This window comes from Canis lupus, chromosome 22, assembly GCF_048164855.1.
Source record: "Canis lupus baileyi chromosome 22, mCanLup2.hap1, whole genome shotgun sequence".
NCBI classification, from domain to species: Eukaryota; Metazoa; Chordata; class Mammalia; order Carnivora; family Canidae; genus Canis; species Canis lupus.
In genome coordinates this window covers 30,308,929-30,330,201 of record NC_132859.1, presented here as the reverse complement: position 1 = coordinate 30,330,201, position 21,273 = coordinate 30,308,929, and the positions used below count along the sequence as shown (strand labels likewise).

The following is a 21,273-nucleotide window of genomic DNA, read 5'->3' as shown; positions in this document are numbered from 1 at the left end:
GAAGCCTAGGTGTCCATTGAAAGATGACTGGATAAAGAAGATGTGGTCTATGTATACAATGGAATATTACTCAGCCATTAGAAAGGAGGAATGTCCTACTTTCCATTAGAAAGTGGATTTACTTACCACTTCAACCACCATTTACTTCAACGTGGTTGAAACTGGAGGTTATTATGCTGAGTGAAGTAAGTCAATCGGAGAAGGACAAACATTATATGGGCTCATTCATTCAGGTAATATAAAAAATAGTGAAAGGGATTATAGGGGAAAGGAGAGAAAATGAATGGCAAAAATCAGAGAGGGTGACAGAACATGAAAGACTCCTAACTCTGGGAAAGGAACAGGGGATAGTGGAAGGGGAGGTAGGCGGGGTGACGGGGTGACTGGGTGACAGGCACTGATGAGGGCACTTGAATGGATGAGCACTGGATGTAATGCTATATGTTGGGAAATAGAACTCCAATAATATATATATATATATGAAACATACAAAGTAAAGAATACAACATATGAAGTAGATACATGCAAAAATAGAAGTCATCAAAACTAGATAAATGGCATTTTAGTTTTTATTTATTGGTACATAACAAGCCACCTCAAAACAGTGGTTTAAACAATTTACCATTTTCTCTCATGCTTCTACAATTTGACTCCACTCAGCTGGGTACTTCTTTCTTGGACTCTTCTATTTGACTTCAGTCAGATAATAGCTGCAGCTAAAGTCATCTGCAGAACTAGGCTGGTTACCAAAGATGGCTTCCTCATTCACATGTCTGGCACCTCTGTGCCCTTCTTGGTTGTAGCTCTGTATGTCAGTGTGGCCCTGGGTTTTATATGCTAGTTCAAAACTGCGAGAGGAAGGAAGTTGAATTTCCAGGCTGGTTAGGGTTGTACCTATAAGAGTTTAGCATCATTTCTGCTGTGTTCTGTTGGTCAAAATAGGGCCTGATCAGATTCAAGGAAGTGGAGAAATACATCCTACCTCTTGATCGGGGAGGGACAATGGCAATATCCAAATGCAGAATTGCATTTGGTGGTAGCTACGATTGCACATTTCTTTGTAAAATACAATACAACAATGAAGTGTTTTGGGAAGGGGCAGCATCATGGGAAAGGCAAAACAGAGCCAAGTTTTGAAGAATAAATCAAATTTTCATAGGTACAAAAGATGACACAGGTTAGGTGGAGTATATTCCAGGGACAGTGGAGCTGTTGTTCCAATACATAGAGTGTTAAATTGTATGTTGAGTGCCAGAGAGAGTATAAAGGCATATGTATGCAGAAGAGTATAAAATACAAGGTCAGGGCTTTGGCAAATAGGTCTGGAGACTTAGACATGGATGGAACAGTGAAAGATCATGTCAATTATATTCAAGTGATAAAGGAAAGAAGGGTTCCAAGCAAATGAATGGGGTCAGGTTCTTTTAAGAAAACTCATGCTAGCAATAGTGTGAATTAAAGTTTCTCTCTCTCTCTCTCTCTCTCAGTAGAAACTCAGGTAAACTTGTGGAGTGCTATTACACCAAAGGGCAGGCTACCTTCATTGGATTTGAAGTCAGTCTATCTAGGTTTGAACCCTGGTGCCATTTACTAACTGTGTGACACTGTGCAGGTTACTTGGCCTCTCTGTGCCTCATTTTCTTTATCTGAAAAGTAGACTAATATACAAGGAGTGATTAGCATCATTATATGAACTAATATATATGAAGCATTTAGAATAGTCCTTGGGATATAGAAAACATATTTTCTGGAATTCTGCTTTACTAGGCTATTAATGTAGCTGGAGCTTACCAGATACCTATCACAGTATCTCGTTTAATATCTTTTCTTAACCTTTTTAAATTTATTTATTTTTTTAAACATTTTTATTTATTTATGACAGTCACAGAGAGAGAGAGAGAGAGGCAGGGACATAGGCAGAGGGAGAAGCAGGCTCCATGCACCGAGAGCCCGACGTGGGATTCGATCCCGGGTCTCCAGGACCGCGCCCTGGGCCAAAGGCAGGCGCCAAACGGCTGCGCCACCCAGGGATCCCAACCTTTTTAAATTTAAATTCAATTTGCTAACATATAGCATAACATCCAGTGCTCATCCCATCAAGTGCCTTCCTCATTGTCCATAACCCAGTTACCCCATCCCCCCATCCACTTCCCCTTCCACACCCTCTGTTTGTTTCCCAGAGTTAGTCATTTAATATCTTAACAACTCAATGAGGTAGATACCATTATCAGCCCCTTTGATAGATGAGGACACCAAGATACAGAAGACTACATAACTTTCTTGAGGTCAACCATTTGCAGTGGGGACCAAATCTAGCAAAGAGAATAAAATCAGAAAAATGTAGGAGCAGAATCAGAGTTTTCCACTTTATATTCTACATTGAAATAACTGTATTTCTACTTAGAGTACCAAAGCATTTTTTTGCAATGATGAGGATTGTAATTTTAAAAACATCATCTCTCAACCAATGATTTTAATTTTTGCCTAAGTGTAAGGCTTACCAGTTGCTAAAATTAAACTTATTAAAAACTACAAATAGTTATTTGCTTAAACAAATAGTTATTTGCTTAAACAGAGAGATCAATTGTACTTTCTATCTATCTATCAGAAAGAAAATAGCTGACAAACTAACTTTGCAGGAAGCATCAAAGTTTGAGCTTGCCTTTTCTTGGTTAGCAGCCCTACAAAATACTTCTATGATTTAGCGTAGTAGCTTCTCCTACTCAACTCACTCTGATATACAGACAACTTACTCCTCCCAGAATACACAGCCTGGAATAGATCAATCAGAAATTGCAACCTGAATACAGAAGTAATAAGGAACTTGAAAGTATGACTTCCTTCAAGTGATGAATATTATTTTTTATTCCTCTCTTTATTCAACTGTTGTTTTGTGTTATGCCATGATACAGAAGACGTTTTGTGAGAGCAGAAATAAAGCTTTAGGAAACCTCTCTAGGAAAAAAGGAAGAAGAAGAAGAAGAAGAAGAAGAAGAAGAAGAAGAAGAAGAAGAAGAAGCAGAAGCAGCAGAAGAAGGAGGAGGAGGAAGAGGATAAAAAAAAAAAGAATAGATCTGGGCCAACAACTAGTGTCCATGGAATAAACACTTCCCTTTCTCTTTGAGACATGTTTTGTGAGACAAATTTAAATGACATGATCAAAAACCTTTCATGCTCACAACAGGGAGCCCTTGGCTAAAAGGGCGAGTTCTTGTGAATTCTTTGGATAAGCACTATTTGAGCGGTTCCCTTAAATCCCTTGTTGCTTCTCAGTGAGCTAACACTCATTACCCATTGGAGAAGGAATCTGTGGGAAAGTTGTCACATTCTTTTCACTCAGCCTCCAACTAACTGTTTCATGAGCTCTTTTGTTGATTGATACTGCACCCATATGAGTTAGCTGGAAGGTTGGTTTTCAAAACAGCCTGGAAACCATGAGAAACACACTGGCTAAAAGCTCTTCACTTAAAGCGGGGGTGGGGGGGGTGGGGTGGGGGGAGTCCTTTACATTCTCTCCCTTTTTCTCTGGTTTTATCCTAACCAGATGGATTCAGTGACTGGAAAACCAAAAACTATAAAATAAAAATATGCTTTTCTTCACAATGGGAAGTTCATTGCCAATACATGGAGGAAGAGACATTCCTCAGCTCTAATACTTGGGGTTCTAAATGGCACCTGGGGAAAGAGCAGCCTTGTCCTCACCAGTGGCTACCTCTTGAGCAATTGAAGGGCAAGAGGCAGGATGAAGTACCAAAGGGTTTTTTTTTGGCCACATTCCCTTTCTTCAAAAATTTTAGCTTGGTTTTTCTATAACTGACTCCTGTAGGCCAAAAAAAAGGAAACAGAGTTTTCTCCTTTTCTGAAGTCAGGAAAATTGAATTACTTTAGGATTACTTAAAATTCTTAACATCCTTTCTAGGGACCCTCAAACTAGGAACCTGTATTTTTAACAGTGGAACTGAATTCTTTGTTTTACTCTATTTTACATTATGTTGTTCAAGCCATAAAAAATGTTAAGATTGGTTTCTTAAAGGTTGAGAAAGAGCAGATAGAGGAATCTGAAACCAAAAAAGGCGCAGAAGAGGTGCCATAACTAATTTGAATGCAATTTTGGGTCATGTTATTAACAGTGTTAAACATATTGGTTGTGTTTCCCACAATCAGGTTAAGTGTCAGGGTCTTTTGAAAATTATCTGTACTGATGCAAAACATACTGAAGCATGGTCTGGATCCAGGATGGGAGAAGGAACTTGCAGAAAAGAAAAAAAAAAAGGCAAGTGAGAGAAGATTTCATATGACTATGCTTAAGCTGAGATACAGTCCTGATGGTCATTGGAAATCAAAGCAGAAAGCAACTATCCACATCAAGTGAAGTTTAAATACAGAGGCTGCACACATGGTGCTCATCTTATACTGTGGGCCAGGTTCATTCATTTAACACATTCTATGGAGAATGCAAGACTTTTCAAAACCCCAATTTAGTGTCAGGAGGTTCCCCCAAATATTTCATTGTCCCTGGGCCTGAAGTGACTAAACATGTAAAGAATTAGTGCAGGCAAAAAGTAACAGATACAGTCATCTACATTAAGTTTTCTACAAGACTAACTGTGGAAGGAGCCTCAGTGTCCATCGAAGGATGAATGGATAAAGAAGATGTGGTTTATGTATACAATGGAATATTACTCAGCCATGAGAAATGACAAATACCCACCATTTGCTTAGACGTGGATGGAACTGGAGGGTATTATGCTGAGTGACATAAGTCAATTGGAGAAGGACAAACATTATATGGTCTCATTCATTTGGAGAATATAAAAAATAGTGAAAGGGAATAAAGGGGAAAGAAGAAAAAATGAGTGGGAAATATCAGAAAGAGAGACAGAACATGAGAGACTCCTAACTCTGGGAAACGAACTAGGGGTGGTGGAATGGGAGGTGGACAGGGGTGGGGGTGACTGGGTGACGGGCACTGAGGGGGGCACTTGATGGGATGAGGACTGGGTGTTATTCTCTATGTTGGCAAATTGAACACCAATAAAAAATAAATTTACATAATTTTTTTTTCTACAAGACTATAATGTAAGGTCTGGCAAAGTACTAGATTAAAGCACTGTTATCAACCTCAGATTGGATGCTGGTAAATACATCTGGAGCAAGATACCTGTTTCAAAGCCAAAAGTATATCTTTATTTGCTTTTCTGACTAATCTCAGTCTCACATTCTATTGAGCAGAAATCAAAGGAGAGATATTTTAACTATTTTGCCTAAGATTTTGGTCAAGCATTGTCAGTTTTTATAGCTATTTTTAAGCGACCTACTCTAAAAGCAAACTTTGAGAACTTAGCTGGAAATCGTTATGAGAATTTCAGTGAGTAGAAGAATGAGGAATTACTTCTGATGAATGGTGCTTTATATTAGAAAGTGCATCCCTTGTAATAAAGCTATCTGCTTAAGTCAGAGGGAACTGAAAACATGAGGCTAGTCAGAGACTCCATCAACCCTGGAAGTCACTGGAGTCAAGCACTCAGCCAGTTTATTCTCAAAGCCTTAAAGAGACTTAGCTTCTGGTGTCTGATGAGCCCCAAAGGCTAGGCCTCCTGTGACTGGTCTATGTGGGTAGGGTAGCAAAGTGCCAAAGACAGTCCATAATAGAGAGCCAAAAGAAAGTTAAGACAGATTCAAGGGGTATAGTAAATACTTTTTATGTCAGTGGGAAACCTAGAATTGTGGTTTGGAAAACAGCAGTTTCATGCTGAGCAGCCTGAGGTGCAGCTCCTAGAAATGCGGGAGGGGGGAGTTTTTTTGGAAGCATGGGCTTAAAAATGAAGTTAAAGAGGAGAGTTCCAGTCCAAGATGGTGACACAGGAAGACCTTGAACTCACCTCCTTCTTGAACATGCCAAATCTATACATATTTATAAAGCAATTCCTCATGAAGAACTAAGGGCTGACAAAAACAGTTTCTGCATAATGTAAGATAGAGAAACCACATAGAGAATGGCAAGAGAGGCAGAGACATAGTAATGAAGACAGAGATATAGTAATGAAGGGAAATCCCCACCTCTAATGCTGCAAACTGCAGTGGAGAGGAATAGTAGTGGGGGACTGTGAGCTGATTCATTTGCCAGGGGCACATAAAAACAGCTGTGGTTTAAAAGAACAACCAGTATATAAAAGATCCATCCTTAGAGCTCTACCAAATACCAGAAGAGCTGCAGGAATTCTCTCCAGGTCACAGAGGCTGGCAAGCACCATGGTTTACAGTCACCCTCCATGTTGATGGTGTAGGCAGGAGCAGGATTCTGGGTGTTGTAGCTCACCCTTCAGTGAGCCTGGGCCTCTAGCCCATACTAGCCCCATCTCATGCAAGGTTGTCTCAGCATGGCATATACTGGGATGCCTCTGGTCAGCACACATTAAAGCTCTCCAGCCATCACACCAAGGTTACACAAGTACAAAACACCCAAGAAAACTCCAGGCCAGCACCATTCTGAATCCAGACAACTGGACAGGGCATCCCCAGCACAGAGTACTTGGGGACATCCAAGTTCACATCTCCTTTAGCTGCATCCACTCTGCCAAGGTGTCCCCTGCACCAAGCATCCCAGGAACCCCCAAGCCCATGCCTATCATGATTCCAGCCATGCTTCCAGAGTATTTTCCATGTGGAACACTCTAAGACTCCTGGCCCACAGCACACCTTGGCTCCAGCTGTACCATCAGAGAACCCCCTATGTGGAATGTGCTGAGACACCCCAGCTTACATCAACCTTGGCCCCAATCACTCCCACAAGGCAACCCCTGTGCTTAGATGCCGGGACACCCCAGCTTGCATCCATTTAGCTTCACCTGTTCGACCAGGGTGCTCCTTGTGCCGGGCATACTGAGACACACTGGACCATGCTCCACCTTAACTCCAGTTATGCCACTAGGATGCCCTATACACAGAACACACAGAGATACCCCAGCTGGCATCCCAGCTTGTACCCACTTCAGCTTCAACTGTCCTGCCAGGATTTTCTCTATGCAAAAAGCCCCTGAACCATTGTTTCTTATAACCACTTAAGATCCAATCATCCCAGCAGAGAGTGCCCCCATGATGACCTTCTGCCCATACCAAACACAGCTTCAGCCAGGAAGCCAAAATCACTAGGTATGCCTAGCCTACACATGAGATGACCACACACAAGAGCATTCCTTTAAATTTAGGAGAAGTAGTTGTTCTGACTAATTCATAGAAACAAGTACAGAAAGTCAAGCAAAATAGGGAGACGAGGGATCCCTGGGTGGCGCAGTGGTTTAGCACCTGCCTTTGGCCCAGGGCGCGATCCTGGAGACCCGGGATCGAATCCCACGTCAGGCTCCCGGTGCATGGAGCCTGCTTCTCCCTCTGCCTATGTCTCTGCCTCTCTCTCTCTCACTGTGTGCCTATCATAAATAAAATTTAAAAATTAAAAAAAAAATAGGGAGACGAAATATGTTCTAAACCAAAGAATAAGACAAAACCTCAGAAAAAGAACTAAATGAAATGTAGATATACAATATGCCTCATAAAGATTTTAAAGTAATGATCATAAAGATGCATATTGCAGAGAAGAGTGAAGGAATTCTATGAGAATTTAAACAAAGAGAAAATATAAAAAGAACCAATGATATTTGAAAAATAAAATAAACGAAAAATACACTAGAGGGAATCAGCAGTATATTAGAGAATGCAGAAGAATGAGTCAGTGATCTAGAAGACAGGCTAATGGAAAACATACAAGTTGAACAGGAAAAAGATTTAAGTGAGGCTAGGTCAAGGGATCTGTTGGACAACATCAAGCAAACAAACATTTCCATCATATTGGTCCTAGAAGAAAAGAGAAAGAAAGGAGTAGGAAACACATTTAAAGAAATAATAGTTGGAAATATTCATAAACTTCTTAGGAACCTCCATACTGTTCCTTAAAAAGTTAAAAAATTCAGCTACCCTATGACCCACCAATTGCACTACTAGGTATTTACCTCAAAGATACAAATGTAGTGATCCAAAGGGTCACCTGCATCCCACTGTTCATAGTAGCAATGTCCACAATAGTCAAACTGTGGAAAAAGCCAAAATGTCCATCGACAGATGAATGGATAAGGATGTGGTGTGTATTAATATAATATATATTAGCTCTTATATTCCTTCCATTATATATATATATATACACACACACACACACACACACACACACACACATATACATATATATATATTCCAATATTTATATTGGAAGGAATATAAGAAACAGTGCAGACGATTATAGGGAAGGGAGGGAAAAATGAATGGGAAGTCGTCAGAGAGGGAGAAAAACTATGAAATAGTCTTAACTATAAAAACCAAACTGAGGGCTGTGGAGGGGAGGTGGGTGGGGGAATAGAGTAATTGGGTGAAGGGCATAAAGGAGGGCATGTAATGTTGTGAACACTGGATGTTATACACAACTGATAAATTATTGAACAATACATCTGACACTAATGATGTACTAGAGGTTGGCTAATTGAATTAAAATTTTAAAAAATTTGAAAAATAAACTGTTATTGACAAAAAAATCCATAAACTGGAGAAAGGAATAGATATCTGATTTTAAGAATCACAGAGATTTTCAAACAAAATGAACTCAGGGATGGTCACATGAAAACACATAAGGATTAAAATGTCAAAGCTTAAAGATAAAGGAAGAATTTCAACAGCAGCAAGAGAGGAGGAAAAAGTTGTGCACACAGGGAACTCTAAGCCTATCAGCTGAGTTTTCAGCAGAAACTTTTCAGGACAAAATAGAGTGGAACAATATACTCAAAGCGCTGAAAGAAGGAAAGAAAGAAAAAAACCTACAATTAAGAGTACTCTACCTTGAGGGGCACCTTGGTGGCTCAGTTAGTTAAGTGTCCAACTCTTAATCTTGGCTCAGATCATGATCTCAGGGTTGTGAGACAGAGCCTTGCACTGGGCTTCACATTCAGCAGGGAGTCTGCTTAAGATTCTCACCTCTCCTTCTGCCTCTCCCCCCTCTAAAATAAATAAATAAATAAATCTTAAAAAAGAAAGAATATCTGACAAGATTATAATTCAGATTTCAAGGAACAATAAAGCACGTTCTAGACAGAGTTAAAGGAGCTCATCAACACTAAATCAGGCTTAAAAGAAATATTATAGGGACTCCTTTAAGTGGAAAACAAAAGATCATAATTAGAAGTAAAAAGTTATAAAATATGACAACATATACATAAAATGTGGAGGAAGTATTAAAATGTTCTTTCAGAACATGCTTGATTTAATTAACCATCAAATTAATGTAGACTGCTATAGCCTTGGAATATTCTATATAACCTCATGGTAACCACAAACCCAAATCTATAATTGATATACAAAAAATAAAGAGAAAGAAAACCAAGAATAACACTATAGAAAGTCATCAATCACCAGGAAGAGAGCAAAAGAAGGACCAGTGAAGAACCACAAAAATAACCAACAATTAACTAAATGAGAATAAATACTTAATCATTATTTTATTTTAAAAAGATTTTATTTATTTATTCATGAAGAACAGAGAGAGAGAGAGAGAGAGAGAGAGAGACATAGGCAGAGGGAGAAGCAGGCTGCATGCAGGAAGTCTCATGTGGGACTCGATCCCAGGACTCCAGGATCACGTCCTAAGCCAAAGGCAGGCAGACACCCAACCTCTGAGCCACCCAGGCATCCCTTTAATCATTATTTTAAATGTAAATGAACAAAATATCCCAATCAAAAGACCTGGGATAGTGGGGGCACCTGAGTGACTCAGTCAGTTGAGCATCTGCCTTTGGCTCAGGTCATGATTTCAAAGTCCCTGGGTTGAGCCCTGCATTGGGCTCCCTATTCAGTGGGGAGTCTGCTTCTCCCTCTCCTGTTACCCCATTCGTGCTTTCTCTAGCTTTCTTTCAGTCTCTCAAAGAAATAAATAAAATCTTTAAAAAATAAAATAAATAAAAATAAACCAAAAGACCTAGGGTAGTGAAATGAATAACAATAGCAGAAGACTCATCTATATACTGCCTATGAAAGACTCATTTCAGACATAAAGACATGTAGAGATTGAAACTGAAGGGATAGAAATATACATACCATGCAAATAGAAGCAATAAGAAAAAGGAGGAGGAGGGAAAGAAGGAAAGAAAGGAAAGAAAGAAAAGAAAGAAAGAAAGAAAGAAAGAAAGAAAGAAAGAAAGAAAAGAAAGAAAGAAAGAAAGAAAGAAAGAAAGAAAGAAAGAAAGAAAGAAGAAAAAGGAGGAGGGGAAGAAAGAAAGAAAGCAATAGCAATATTTATGTCAGAAAAAAATACTTTAAAACAAAGACTGTAACAAGAGACAAAGAAAAGCATTATATAATGATAAATGAGTCAATCTGGCAAGAGGATTTAACAATTGTAAATATCTATGTACCTAATATTGGAGTATCTAAGTACATAAGGAAATAATAACTGACATAAATGGAGAAATTGACAGTATCCAAAAATGTAGGAGATTTTAACATCTTGTTTACGTCAATAGATTCAGGTAGAAAATTAGTGAGTGTCTTTGATGACACATTATACCAGATAAACTTAACAGATATACACTGAACGTTTTATCCAAAACAACAGAATACATATTATTTTCAATGTGTATTGAACGTACGAAACATTCTCCAGGAACAGATCACATTTTAGATCTCAAAACAAATCTCAAATAAATTTAAAGAGATTGAAATAATATCATGTGTCTCTTTTGAAAACAATAGTATAAAATTAGAAATCGATGAAAAGAAAAAAATGGAAAAACCTCAAGAAACACATGAAAGCTAAACAATATCCTACTAAACTGGGAATGGGTCAATGAAGATGAGACAGGTAATCACAAAATACATGAAGACAAATGAAAATAAAAACAAAATAATTTAAAATACTTGGGACACAGTAAAAGCAGTTTTAGGAAGGAAATTCCTAGCAATATAAACACACCTTTAAAAAAAAAAAAAAACAGGAAAAAATCTCAAATACATAATCTAACCTTACTCCCAAAAGAACTAGAAAAAGAACAATGCCCAAGAAAAAAAGATTAGAAAAGACATGATTAAAATAGACTTTTAAAAAGGGCAAAAGAAAAGATCAATTAAAATAATAGTGGGGTTCTTTGAAAATATTAAAAAAATTAATAAGCCTTTAGCCAACTCATCAAAAAAAGACATAAATAAATAACATTATAAATTAAAACAGATGACTAAAAACCAACACCACAGAAATATGAAGGATTATAAGAGAACACTATTTAAAAAATCATGCCAACAAATTGCTCGTCCTAGAATAAATGGATAAATTCCTAGAAACATAAAATCTTCCAAATCTGAATTTGAAAGAAATAGATTTGAACATATCATTTGATGGTAATGAAATTGAATGTTTAATTTTAAAAACTGTGAAGAACAAAAGTCAAGACTAGATAGAATCACAGGTAAATTTTACCAAATATTTATGCATCACTTTTCTTTTTTTGTATATTTTTTATTGGAGTTCAAATTGCCAACATATAGTATAACACCCAGTGCACATCCCATAAGTGCCCTCCTCTGTGCCGATCACCCAGTCACCCCATCGCCCTGCCCACCTCCCCTTCCACCACTCTTCGTTCATTTCCCAGAGTTAGGAGTCTCTCATGTTTTGTCACCCTCTCTAATATTTCCCACTCATTTCCTCTCTCTTCTCCTTTAATACCTTTCACTATTTTTTATATTCCCTATATGAGTGAAACCATATAATGATTGTCCTTCTCCCATTGACTTATTTCACTCAGCATAATAGCCTCCAGTTCCATCCACATCGAAGAAAATGGTGGGTATTCGCCCTTTCTAATGGCTGAGTAATATTCCATTGTATATATAGACCACATCTTCCTTATCCATTCATCTTTTAATTGACACCGAGGCTCCTTCCACAGTTTGGCTATTGTGAACATTGCTGCTATAAATATTAGGGTGCAGGTGTCCTACCATTTCACTGCGTCTGTATCTTTGGGGTAAATCCCAGGGAGTGCAATTGCTGGGTCATAGGGTAGCTCTATTTTTAACTCTTTGAGGAACCTCCACACAGTTTTCCGGAGTGGCTGCACCAGTTCACATTCCCACCAATACTGCAAGAGGGTTCCTCTTTTTCCATATCCTCTGCAACATTTGTTGTTTTCTGTCCTGTTAATTTTTGCCATTCTCACTGGTGTGAGGTGGTATCTCATTGTGGTTTTGATTTGTATTTCCCTGACGGCAAGTGATGAGGAGCATTTTCTCCTGTGCTTGTTGGCCATGTGCATGTCTCTTTGGTGAAATTTCTGTTGATGTGTTTTGCCCATTTCATGATTGGATTGTTTGTTTCTTTGCTGTTGAGTTTAATAAGTTATTTATAGATCTTGGATACTAGCCCTTTATCTGACAATGACATTTCTATACACTAACAATGAGACTGAAGAAAGAGAAATTAAGGAGTCAATCCCATTTACAATTGCACCCAAAAGCATAAGATACCTAGGAAGAAACCTAACCAAAGAGGTAAAGGATCTATACCCTAAAAACTACAGAACGCTTCTGAAAGAAATTGAGGAAGACACAAAGAGATGGAAAAATATTCCATGCTCATGGATTGGAAGAATTAATATTGTGAAAATGTCAATGCTACCCAGGGCAATTTACACGTTCTATGCAATCCCTATCAAAATACCATGGACTTTCTTCAGAGAGTTAGAACAAATCATCTTAATATTTGTGTGGAATTAGAAAAGACCCCAAATAGCCAGGCGAATATTGAAAAGGAAAACCAGAGCTGGGGGCATCACAATGCCGGATTTTAAGTTGTACTACAAAGCTGTGATCATCAATACAGTGTGTGGTATTGGCACAAAAACAGACACATAGATCAATGGAACAGAATAGAGAACCCAGAAATGGGCCTCCAACTCTATGGCCAACTAACATTTGACAAAGCAGGAAAGACTATCCACTAGAAAAAGGACAGTCTTTTCAATAAATGGTGCTGGGAAAATTGGACAGCCACATGCAGAAGAATGAAACTGAACCATTATCTTACACCATACACAAAGAGAAACTCAAAATGGATGAAAGATATAAATGTGAGACAAGAATCCATTGAAATCCTAGAGGAGAACATAGGCAACACCCTTTTTGAACTTGGTCACAGCAACTTCTTGCAAGATACATCTATGAAGACAAGGGAAACAAAAGCAAAAATGAACTATTGGGACTTAAGATAAAAAGCTTCTGCACAGCTAGAGTAACTGTCAACACAACTAAAAGACAACCTACAGAATGGGAGAAGATATTGCAAATGACATATCAGATAAAGGGCTAGTATCCAAAATCTATAAAGAACTTATTACTAAATATTTTATTTTATTTATTTTTATAATAAATTTATTTTTTATTGGTGTTCAATTTACCAACATACAGAATAACACCCAATGCTCATCCCGTCAAGTGCCCCCCTCAGTGCCTGTCACCCATTCACCCCCACCCCTCACCCTCCTCCCCTTCCACCACCCTTAGTTCATTTCCTAGAGTTATTACTAAATATTTTAAAAAGAGTTAGCACCTATTCTCTTCAAACTTCCCAAAAATAGAAGAGGACGAAAAGCTCCCAAAGGCATTTTGTGAGGCCAGCATTACCCTGATACTAAAACCAGAAAAAGACACTATAGACAAATATCCCTAATGAATGTAATACAAAAATCTTCAATAAAGTACTAGCAAACTACATTCAACAATATATTTAAATGATCATTCAACAATCAAGTGTGATTCCTTTTGGTGACACAAGGATGGTTCAATATTCACATTTCAAGGTGATGAACCACATTAGCAAAAGGAAGTATAAAGTTTTCATAGTCATCTCAATAGATGCAGAAAAAGCACTTGACAAAATTCAACATCCATTCATGATAAAAACTCTCAACAAAATGGGTTTAGAAGGAACATTCCTCAATATAATAAAGGGCATGTATCACAATGCCACTTCTAACATCATAAACAATGTAAAAAGAAGGAGTTTTACTTAAGATCATGAACAAGACAAGAATATCCATCCTGACAACCATTATTCAACATAGTACTAGAAGTCCTACTCACAGCAATCCAACAACAAAAAGAAATAAAAGCATCCAAGTTGGTAAGGAAGAAGTTCAACTCGATATTTGCAGATGACAGGATGCTATGCATAGAAAATCCTAATGACTATACCAAAAAGCTATTTGAAGAAATAAATGAATTCAATAAAGTTGCAAGATACAAAATTAATGCACAGAAATTATTTGTTTCTATACACAGTGAAGTGGCAGAAAGACAAAGTAAGAAAACAATTCCATTTATAATTGTATCAAAAAGAACAAAATACAAAAAAAAAAAAAAAAGAGAGAACAAAATACTTACAAATAACCTTAACTGAAGAGGTGAAAAATCTACTCTGAAAACAATACAACAGTGATGAAAGAATTGAAGAGGACACAAATAATGAAAGATTTCATAGTCATGGATTGGAAGAATTAATGTTATTAAAATGCCCATACCATCCAAAGCAATCTACAGATTCTATGCAATCCCTACAAAAATACTAAAAGCATTTTTCACAGAACTAGAACAAATAATCCTAAAATTTGTATGGAACCACTCCATACAAATAGCCAAAGCAATATTAAGAAAGGAGAACAACTACAGTTATCATGATCCCAAATTTCAAGATATAATACAAAGCTATAGTAATCAAACTAATCAAACTAATATGGTATCAGTACAAAACCAGACACATATCAATAGAAAAGAATAGAGAGCCCGGAAATAACCCATGTTTACATGGATTATTAATCACGGCCAATTAGTCTATGATAAAGGAGAGAATACACAGTGGTTGAAAAGACAGTCTTTTCAGGAAACAGTGCTGGGAAAACTAGACTGCCATATGCAGGAGAATGAAACTGGACCATTTTCTTATACCATACACAAAAATAAATCCAAAATGTATGAAAGATCTAAATGTAAGGTCCAAAACCATAAAACTCCTAGAAAACATAGACAGTAAGCTCTTTGACATTGGTCTTAGCAACATTTTTCTAGACATAACTCTTCAGACAAGAGAAACAAAAGCAAAAATGAACTATTGAGCCTAAACAAAAAATAAAAAGCTTCTGCACAGTGAAAGAAACCATCAACAAAATGAAAAGGGAACCTACTCAATGGGAGAAATTATTTGCAAATGATGTATCTGAAAAGGGCTAAGTATCTAAAATATATAAAGAACTTATACAACTCTACATGAAAAAAAAAATTCAATTTAAAAAAAACAGAGGACCCGAACAGATGTTTTTTGAAAGAAGACATACAGATCAAAACCACAATGAGATATTACCTTACAACTGTCAGAATGGCTAGAACAAAAAGACGAGAAATGACAAGCATTTGTGAAGATGTGGAGGAATAAAACCCTTATATACTGTTGGTAGGAATATAAATTGGTTCAGCCACTGGTAAATAGTATGGAGATTCCTTTAAAAAATTAAAACTAGAGATACCATATGATCCAGTAATTCCACTACTGGTTATTTACAAAAGAAAACAAAAACAGTAATTTGAAAAAATATATGCTCCCCTATGTTAAAAACTGCTGCACTATTTATTTAGACAAGATATGGAAGCAACACAAGTGTATATCAATAGACAAAGATGTCACGTGAATGTGTATGTGCGCGAAGGAATATTATTCAGCCATAAAATAGAATGAGATCTCACCTTATGTAACAATGTAGAAGGATCTAGAGGGTATTAGGCTAAGTGAAAAAATAAGGAAAAAAGACAAATATCTATCATTTTTACTCATGTAGAATCTAAAACAAATGAATAAACAAACAAAAAGCACAAACAATTATAAATATAGGAAATGGGCTAATTGTTGCTAGAGGGGTGGCGAATGGGGGGAAGAGCAAAATGGGTGAAGAGGAGTCAGAGATACAGGCTTTCAGATATGGAATGAATAAGTTATGGGGATGAAAGCTCCAGAATAGGGAATATAGTCAGTGGTATTGTAGTAGGGTTATATGGTGACAGATGGTAGTTACACTTTATGGTATGCATGACATAAGATAGGGAATTGTAAAATCACCATATTGTATACCTGAAATTAATTTAACATTGGGTGTCAACTGTGTTTCAATAAAAAATTTAAATATTAAAAATTTTTAAAAGATGAAGAGGCCATTGCTTAGAGGATATCAATCATGATGAATGGCCTCTGTCACAAGAGACTAAAAGAGACTTGGCAACCATCTAGGCATAAGTCTTTGAGATCACAAGAAATATACATATCATTCCTGAACATTTTTATCCATTTATTTAAAAGATTTATTGGGTACTTAAAATGAGTCTGCTTAAAGTAACAAAAACTATGAAAGATACAGAGTAATCAAGGTCAATGTCAAATAAAATAACACCTCCTTTCCTAAAGCTTGAGTAAGAATGCCAATCTGTTCCTTATATTAGTATTTTAGAGAGGACCATGAGGGCAGTCAGGGTGGCTCAGCGGTTTAGCGCCACCTTCAGCTAAGGGTGTGATCCTGGAGACCTAGGATGGAGTCTCACATCAGGCTCTCTGCATGAAGCCTGCTTCTCCCTCTGCCTGTGTCTCTGCCCCTCTCTCCGTGTCTCATGAAAAAATAAATAAAATCTTAAAAAAAAAAAAAAAGAGGACCATCAATAAAATTTAAACCCTTTTACAACAAATTTAGGATTCAAATTATATATTTTACAGACAATATCACCACTACTTCAATTACTACAAGAAATATTCACTTAACCCCTCCCAAGTGAGTTATAATCTGGACAATTTCAATATATATTCATTATTTTTTTCAATTAAAAAGAACATTTTCTTGAATTTCTTTCCATTTCCTCCCTCTCTTCTCACTCGAACATAAAATTTCACAAAATGTTTTATTGAGTACTTGCTATATGCCTGGTAAAAATAGTTAAAATTATGTAAGATACAGAAAGGATCTAAACTCTATGCCAAAAACAAGACATTCTTTTTTCTATTTTCAAGGTCTTTCTTCTTTATATTTATAAAAATCTCCAGAGGTTATAAAATGCTTTTAATATATCATTTAATACATCATTATTATATTATTATTTATGAGGACTTAGTATGTATTAGCCTCTGTTTGTTCTAATTGTGCAAATTACTTCCCTAAAGCCAAATAACGACCCTTGAGTAGTTGCTATTATATTCCAATTTTCAAATGGAAATTTAAAAATCTAGGATCCAGAAAAAGATTAAAAGAGAATAAGACTTGAGGACAGGGAAGCAAATCTACTCCTCTTTTCAGCAATTACTGATTTAAGATAAAATAAATCATGAAATTGATATTTGCTCACTTGGGAACTTCTCCAACACTAAAGAGTTAAAGGAAACCTCATATGTCTATGAGTAAACTTCTATTAACATAAAGACAGATATTGAAGATGAAAACCACTGCTTAACTATTGTGGTTGCCTGCCATTGGTTTCCTGAGCTCACCCAGGACATATTATTTCAATCACCCATTTAATCCCTACCATAGAATTACTTATTCATTAAAACAGATAGCCCATATAATCAAATATACTGAAACCATAATCTTTTTGAGGTCAGAGACTATTTCAGGTCCTTGCCACAAAATAGTGGGTGCTCATATCATTCTTTCATGTCTACATATATCTAACAAAAACCCACCAAAATTTTGCCCACTCCTTTTATAAACATTGAATTCTTATTTTGTACCAGGAAATCTCCTATATGTTAGGGATTTAGTGCCCAAAAAGACAAAATCTCACTCAAAAGGAAATTTCCAGTCAAGAGTAACAGCAAAGCCAAAAAGCCTGAATTGGAAGTAGGCTGTGTGTGGACAAAACTAAACAGAAAGGTGAATGTGGAAGCAGGCAAGTGAGTTAGGAGGTGCTTGAGAAACACTTGTTGGCTTTAAATATGGCAAGAGAGATGGTGAGATTTGAGCATAGTTTTCAGATCTAAAATTAACGTGATTGGCTGATAATGTAAGTATAGCATCTAGCCAGAAACTGTTATTTGTTTATAGGAGCAGGCTACCTGCAGAGTGAAGATGACCAACAGTTCTCTGTGGGCCATAAGCATGAATGTCTATTAGAGTAGAAAGGTCGTATGAGCCATTGGATACATTAGTCTAGTGCCCTAAAGTAAAGTTAGGGCTTGACTGTGCTGCATGCTGAAATTACAAACATGAATAAGCACGGTTTCTGATCTCAAAGGCCTCACAATCTAATGTGTATTGGTGGACATGTTTTGGTTAATAGAAACTGAGCTCGTATTTATTCCTTGACTAGTCAGTTATCTTCGTGAGGACAGGGATGTTATTTCATCCATCTCTGAAACTGCATTCTTTAACATATAGTAGAGGTTCATTATATTTGTGCTAAGTTGGACTGAATATAATCAGCCCAAGCAGAGAACCACTGGTCTGATACATTGATAAATGCAAGAACAGAAGATGCTATAAATGATGGTTTCTGCTTTCCATGAGCATAAACTTTAGATGAGAAAACAAAGTACATTCTTGAAAATAAAAATTTGAAAGCACATATACTCAGTGACAAATGTGTATAAATAGAAATATTTATAGGTTATGAGTGGAAACATCTGAAGTTTCGGGTGATCAAGGAAGCTATCAGGGAGGTATATATGCAGGTCTGAGCCTTGGGGGATAGGTAGGATTCAGAGGACTGGTAAATTTTATGGTAGCAGGTACCATACCACATTCTTATAAAAAGTCACCAATGTGGGATATTAATTTGAACAGAAAGACTGAATCTTTTTGAGCAAAGCTTTAAATGTTGGTTAAATACCTAGAATTTAGGGACATCTGGGTGGCTTAGTGGTTGAGCATCTGCCTTCAGCTCAGATAGTAATCCTGGGGTCCTTGGATCAAGTCCCACATCAGGCTCTCTGTGTGGAGCCTGCTTCTCCCTCTGCCTATGTCTGTGCCTCTCTGTGTCTCTCATGAATAAATACACAAAATCTTAAAAAAAAAAAAAACATGGAACTTAGTATGTACACAAACCACTTAAGTGGGGGCTCTCTCCAGAGTTTATACAATTTGAACTTAGAATCAACCAACTCTCCCTCTCAACTTTTATAGAAAAAGCCTCTAATAATGCAGCAGTAGAGTTGATAGGTGCTAAAGTGCCAGAATTCAAGAGGACTTGGAAAATTACCCTCACACCCAAAATGCTCTTCTATCACTTTTATCACCTGCCTCATTGCAAGAAATGCCACCATTAAAGGATCGTCCCTCTAAGCACAGACAGCTCATATTTCTTCCATTTAGGGTCTATATTCTAATGCATTTGGTGCTAATGCTTTAAGAGACATCGGTTGATGGTTTGAAAATATCCAACATAAGATGGATAAGTGAGGTTTCAAATGTTGAAAGGTACATTGAAAGAGGTTGCAAAATAACCAGTTCCACTGTGCTCTGGGGTGATTTTCTAGTTCTTTCCTCTGAGTTTTATAAACACATTCTTCAAACAATAGGAGAAGAAATCTCTTAAAAAAATCAAAGGACTATCCAAATAATGTCCACATTATATTTTAAGAAGAATATATTTTTATCATTTCATTTGTTTTCAGGTTTTTTATAAAAGACATTTGGGAAAGACTGGGAAAAAAGATGGATTTCTTTCTGCACCAGGAAAAGCCTGTGTCCCCAGACAATGGCTATCCATATCAGAATGCTGGATGTTCTCCCCTTTTCCTTTCCTAAGACTTCCTATCCATTTTCCTGTCACTACCTGCCTTTTGCTTCCATATCTCCTCCCTAGAGTTTTCAGCCATAATTTTTTAATATTCACTAAGGGAACTTGCTTACGCTGCTCTTCACACCTGAAATGTCAGACCTAAAGCAAGAGAGCTTTTGAATATGAAACTGGAAGCACATGATGAATCGAGTGTGGGCCACCTCTTGTCCCCTAAAGCCATCAATTGCACATGTCTCATAGCTGCCACACTATTGATCAAATTCTAGTTCTGTTCTAATGTCAAAATGTCTAGTTGGCTAATAGAGACCTCACTCAAAATGGATGAAAATTTGGGGATCTGGGGACCTAAATGGAGAATTCCTAATAAGAATTTTGGAAGAAGTGTCACTTTTTGCTGGTTGCTTTTCTTGGGGCTTAGAATATTCACATAATATTTTAGATACACTAGGTGATTTTATAATAGCCCACCCCCTCATCCATGGGAGAGATGTTCCAAGACCCCTAGTGGATGTCTGAAACCACAGACTCTTTTAAACTATATTTACATACCTCTGATATAGTTTAATTTATAAATTGGGTATAGTAAGAGATGAACAACAAATAATAAAACTATAATATACTATAATAAAAATTATTTGATGTGTCTCTCTCAGACTATATTATTGTACTGTACTCACTCTTCTTGTGATGATGTGAGATAAAATGCCTACATCATGAGATGAGGTGAGGTGAACAATGTAGGCATTGTGACATAGCGTTAGCTAATATTGACCTTCTGATGATATGTCAGAAGAAGGTTCATCTGTTTCCATACTGTGACTGATTGTGGTTAACAAACCACAGAAAGCAAAACCATAGATAAAGGAATGTCACTGTATAGGAGTACTGACCATCTTTGGTACAATTGTTACAGACATCCCTTCCATTCTGTTCTGCAAAGATATCAAGCATTTGTTATATAAGTTCACTTTATTTGGGATTGTAGTGTTAACATTTAGCCTTTTTAAAAAAAAGTATTATTTTAATGAAATGCTTGACTTAAGCTTTTGATTGTTGAAGCATCTACCTCAAAGTCAGATATCTGAAACAGATTGCCAGCTACAGTGCTACATAAAGAGTCAGGCCTCTCCACTTTTATCCCCTCCCCCCCCAACCCTCACGCCCTCAGCAAAGTTTGCTTTTCTTTTAGGGATCTCTAGTTGACTTATATAAATGACCATTTGGCTGTTTGTTTCTCCCTTCCTTCACTTATTTCCTGATATTATGTTTTAAATACACCAATAAAGAGTGAACCTATAAAACTCTAAGTTTTTTTTCCTTGACCTCAATACAAGCAGAATCCCTGGCCTGTGCTCTTTCTCCTACTTGTGCATGCTATCTCTCTCCTCTACCATCCCTCTCCCCATAAACTCGATGTGT

The 21,273-nt window shown here is 36.9% G+C and overlaps 1 long non-coding RNA gene across 1 annotated transcript; it reads right to left on the bottom strand.

Moving 5' to 3' along the window:
• Window positions 1-551: 551 nt before the first annotated feature.
• On the bottom strand, window positions 552-20,581 carry LOC140614470 (uncharacterized). Its single transcript, XR_012015321.1, has 3 exons — window positions 20,532-20,581; window positions 2,223-2,312; window positions 552-848 (listed from the first exon to the last, which is right to left on the bottom strand). It is a non-coding gene; the product is annotated as an uncharacterized lncRNA (long non-coding RNA).
• Between the last annotated feature and the right edge of the window lie 692 nt (window positions 20,582-21,273).